The sequence below is a fragment of the Rhizopus delemar genome, genomic scaffold, assembly GCF_000149305.1.
Source record: "Rhizopus delemar RA 99-880 supercont3.11 genomic scaffold, whole genome shotgun sequence".
Classification (NCBI taxonomy): domain Eukaryota; kingdom Fungi; phylum Mucoromycota; class Mucoromycetes; order Mucorales; family Rhizopodaceae; genus Rhizopus; species Rhizopus delemar.
In genome coordinates, this window is record NW_027137837.1 from 1,627,386 (window position 1) to 1,633,269 (window position 5,884).

Here is a 5,884-nt window from a genome sequence, read left to right on the forward strand (position 1 = left end):
CAGCTGAGCTTCAACTTCAATTGATGCCATACGTGTTCTATTGGATTTAAGTCCGGACTCTGAGCTGGCCAATCGCTAATATACCGCACTTGATGATTATCTAACCAGTCTATTGTAGATTTTGCCTTGTGCTTTGGATCATTATCATGCTGAAAGTAAACGTTGGACCAGTTGAAATTGTAGTATTGCATAGTATCACGAAGCGTAGTGTCCAATATATGCTGATAAACATTCGCGTTCATGTTCCCATCGTAAATTTGACAAGCATATCCTGGTCCTTCAGAAGTTATACAGCCCCACATCATCAATTTGCCTGCTCCATGCTTGACTGTAAGTTCTAGATGATGCGGTTGAAGAGGATCATTTGGTCTTTTCCAATAATACTTACAGCCATCAGAGCCCCATACGTTGATCTTGGTTTCATCAGAAAAGACGACTTTTCGCCATTCTTCTACTGTCCAATCCTGATGCTTCTTGGCCCATTCTAATCGATGCTGCATATGAGCTTTTGTCAAAAACGGCTTCTTTTTTTTTATTGAAGAATGGAACTCCATTGATTTCAGTACGTTAATTGCTGACTGGTATGAGATATCGTAGCCAAGTTGAACCAGCTCCCGGTGTACCTCTTTGGCAGTCTTTAAAACCCCTTCAATGACTTTTCTTTTTATTAACCGCTTCGTCACTTTGGAGACTACTGTAGGTCTACCACCTATGCTTTTTGTCCTATTTGGAAACAACCGTCTAGAGTATCTACTGACAGTTGATTCAGGGTGATTGGCACTTCAGGCCACGATGGATAAATCATAATATCTACAGCTATAGCGGAGCTAGAATAACAATCCAAAAATAGAAACTAAGGTTATAAGGCAAGCAGAATCGAATGGCGCTGTTTAATTTTTGAAGTTCCGAATATTTCCCGATTTAGTCTAGAATAATGGGGCGTTTCTTATGTGAAGCACCTTTGTTCCCAGTTAGTTTTATATCATTTGGTACATCGGTAATTTTCAAAAATAGTAAGCACCATATAATATTTTTAAACATGTTTAACGGTCTTCAAAATATTTATGGAAGTCCATTGGATGTTTATAAACCACTTTTTTTCAGAAATTACAAAATAGCTTAACTGGAAATATGGCTCATTTAAATCTTGATGTCACGAGTTCAATCCACCCAATGACCATTTTATACTTTTGCGATAACGGATTAGTTTTCCCTTTTATTTATTTTAGAGCTGAAATGTTTTTGTAGGTCACAAAAACTTCTTTTTGAGGCTTGCTGTTGTGATAAAGAAGTCAAAAAATGAAAAAAGTCAAGAAAATGTGAAAGGTCAAAAAAGTGAAAAAGTCAAGAAAATGAAAAAAGTCAAAAAGAAAAAAAAAATTAACAATATAAATATCCCAACTATTTAGATGAAGAAAAAGGACAGTACAGTTCTACTCTCATTTTTATTTTATATATTTTATTCAATAAACAGGCAACCTTCTCATAAAAAGTTCCTGATCCCTTTATTTTTCTTTATCTTTACCTTTATTTGATTTTAAATAAAAGATCTGGTGGTCGCTACAGTATCTTACTTTCAAAATTTCAAAAAAAACTTCTATAAAACACTCAACTCAAAACAAAAACCAACAAAAATAGCAATAGAAAAAATTAAAAGATAAAAGATTATAAAAATTATTAAAAAGATAAAAAATGTTGAAAATATAAAAATGGTCAAAAAAATAAGAAAAGCAAAAAAGAAAAAAAAAATATTATACATATGTATATATCCCATCTTTTTGTGAAGAAATTGTTGGTCAGTTTAAATAAGTCATATGTTTTTACGCAGTAAATAACAAACTTTAACAAGAAAGTCCCTGTTTACCTAAACTTTTACCCTACTTTAACTTTTATCAAGAAACATCGTATTGATCTTACACATAAGATCTGGTGGTCACTACTTATCAAACATCTGCTTAAACTCTATATAAAACAACAACTTACAAGGCAATCACAACCTTAAATCAAGCTTTACAAGCAAACTTAACTCAAATTAACTCACTTACAGAAAGACAACCTTAAATAGCAGCATAACCATATGCTAACTTTAATTTGCAAAGCAAAAGCGCTATTATCATGTGCTCTTGCTTAATTATAATTTTTCTTTGCCTAAAAAGTACTCACTGTTGTGATTTATTCACTGCACCTACTATGTGTTGTAGAACAGAGTCTGATCATAACGGACATTGAATAATCACAACTAAAAGAAGTATATTAAAATTGATAAAAGATAATAATTTAAATCTTTATTAAATAAAATATATTCTTCTTCTTTTTTATATAAAACTACCACTATTAGATTCATTCTACAGAGTAAACATGAATACTAAATAAGTCATGATCTTTACTATTCATCATTTCTGTAAATGAATAATAATGGATCAGGTACCTAGTCAACTTTGATCTGACTGGAGGCATTTCATATAAATATATCTTTCCTCTCAATGAAGACGGGACAACTCTCCCAGATCAGTTAAAGAACAATAAGATCTATAAAAACAACGAATTAAAAATTTTCACAATCGATTCAATGATCATTCTTCAATCAAACGTGTCAATTATTGGATCTACGCTCATAACTACTCATTTACCCGCCAACTGATAGAAGAATATAAATAGTAGACTTTGTAATGATTTCTTTTTAACAATTAAGATTGTCTTAAATAAAGTTCAGTCTCAAAAAGTATTCTTTTGGTTTATCTTTGTTATTACCTTTACCAGAACATAACACTATGAACTATAAACACACATCGAAAAACAAAAAAAGTAGCAAAGAAATGTACCAAATCCAATAAAAAATAATTTACAGTTTTTTTTTAATTCAAATTATAATGAGAATAACACATTTTATTAGAACATTTAAAATTTAACTAAGAATAGATTTGTAATCAACAAAACATTATAAAAACGATAAGCATTAATATTTTTAAATGATATTCAAGAATAATATCACGATATTATATAACAGCATATAGGTTATTACTGTTGTAGAACAGTAACTGATTGTAGTTAACGCTGATAAATATAAGTCTTAATACAAGATCATAATTAAAATAAAATAAAATAAAATAAAATACAAGTGTATTTAAATAAGATCATACAATCAATTCCAATTAAACATGTTCTTTTAGAATATGTATTGTATTCAAGAGAGTTCTTTGATAAGAAGAAGTATCAACTAAAATAACCAAATCCAATCCAATGTCAGGAATATTGCTAATCTTTCACATAATTGAAATAACGCGTAAAATAACGTTATTCAAATCAGTGAGGAATTCCCAGAATAAAAGATAATCTATGACAGACATACAAAAGAACAAATGAAAAGTTTTCATAATCATAAATAGAGATGACACTTGATAAAGCACCTGAAAGAGTAGAAGAACGATCACAATAGAAGATATCAAGCCACTCACTCAATAAGATATAAATACCTGCCTTCAATTAGAATAATTTTTACTTTAACTTAAACTGAAATAAAAATCAGACTCGAAACGTTCACAAACAGTTTCTTTATTTTTGTTTTTACCTCTTGTTTTCTATTACCTTAACAATTACAATTAGTTTTTTTACGACTAATGTTTGAACCATAATGAAGAAATAACGATATTTTAAGAATCGAGGAAACAATGTGATTCTTACATAATATCAATGATGTTATTTAGTTAAAAAACTTAGTATCTATATTACATTCATCAAAAGATGCTTAGGAATAAGCTTCCATTTGGTATGCATGCTCGGACAGTGGATGATGCCACTTTACAAGACATCCTTATTATAGCATATACGCTAAGAACCCTAAATCGGTCGCAAAAATTTTAGCGGCCATATCGATGTTTCATATAACTGCCATACATCAGTAATGTTAGAATTCAAGAAACATACCAAGGAGTTGGCGATTGCTAATCCTTCACAAAAGTAAATGAGGGCAAGCTGAGGAAATCAGATGCTTACAGTGCCAGATGAGCTCCAAAATTCAATTTTTCAGATTCCATTCAAACTTTTACCCAATATAGCGTACTATTGGATAAGTCATTTCCCAAAATCTCGGAGTGTGAAAGCAAATATTCGCTCCGCAATCATAAAAAAAGTGCAGACATGCTATAAATTTAAGGGTCACATAAAATTGTTTCTATTCGATGGTTTTTAGTAAAAATTTGCATACCATAAGCTCTAACTGATTAAAGTATTTGGGCGAAATCTCCGCCAAAATCCCCGACATTTTTATTTCTTTATTGATGTTTTTAACATATTTCTCTTTATCAAATACAGATATTTTAACAAAACCAAAACGTCTATTGTTGGAACATATAGTTACACAAATGTTCAAAGTTTTATTAAAATCTGTAAAGAAGTCATTGATATAGAGCGTGCCCAAAAAAATTGCATACCGCCTATTTTCAAGCGCAGATATCTGCAGCAAATAGTCGGAATTGGAAAACGAAAATGGTACCAATCGATGCGCAATGGACAAAAGTATATATTTCCATATTTGGAACGTAGTTATAGCGCCGATTGAACCGTAAATATCATGATTTATCCATCGTGGCCTGAAGTGCCAATTGTCCGTTGATTCATGTACTCCAATTTCTTTAGCAATATCGTACGTTGATGTGGATCCAGTTAATGCTTGCTTGAGATCGTCTACTTTTCCTTCTGGCAGTCGTTTAGGCATGCGATTGGTAATAAGGTAAAAAAGAGAAATAATTTAAGTAAGGAAATATAAAGTTTAAAATAAAGGAATTGTAAGCGCTTTTATATACTGGCAACATTCTAATCATGTCAAGAATGTGAAAAATTATGATAGCAACCGGTTGGGTCGTATTAAAATTCGTCACTTCAAACATATCTGAACAAGTAAAAAATGTCGGATGTTCATAATACTACCTTTAGCGATCTCAAATTCCACCAATAACCATTGCCCATATCCGATAATCGACGAATAAACGCACTTTCTATTGAGGTACAAACAGTCAAAGTTTGAGATAGTTTGGTGCAGTATCCATGGACAAGCAGCTGTAAAACATGAATTTTGCAATTCCTTGCAGCAGTTTTTTGACCTACTGTATATGCTTTTGTGTGTGACTTTAATGAAGAAGTTCTTGCGTTTCAGTATCCATTTGGTGTACAAGAATTCGCTCATTCTCCATGATCCATTGTGTCTTGGGAAGCAAATATGCTTTCAATCGATTTCCATGTACTCTTCTTAATTTAGTATCCCGGATGTCTGCACTCTTGATGTGATACGTGCCTTTTCCCAAAATATGTTGTATGATGAATGGACCTTCCCATTTATCTTGCAGTTTTCCTGACCAGGAGGTGGACATATAGTCTTTGAATACTAATACTAATTCACCTATCTTGAATGGAGGTTTCAACTCCTTACTCTGATCCAATAATTTTTTCTCTATAGCTTTCTTTTGGGCAATTTGAGTTTGCTTGATGGCTTGAGTAGCTTGTTCACGGATTCGATTCAAGTTATGTATTTGATGTGTTGTCCTATGCCACAGCTTTGCTTCAAATTTAGGAGAATTTTTCTCATACAAGTGATGATCTAGGTCAAAAGGTGTTCTGGGTTCGTAGCCATAAACTAAGAAAAAAGGGGAATGCTTGGTTGTAGCTTGCTTGATTGATCTATAGGCAAACAATGTCGCAGGTAAATAAGCATCCCAGTCTAACTTTTCTTCATAGGAACGCCTCTGTAGTATTTGTCCAAGTGTTCGGTTGAACCGTTCTATCAGGCCATTGCTTTGTGGGTTGTAGGGTGTTGTAGTTTTGTGTATTATGTTGTAATTTCTACACACCTGTCGGATGAGTTCGCTTAAAAAGGGTTTACCATTATCTG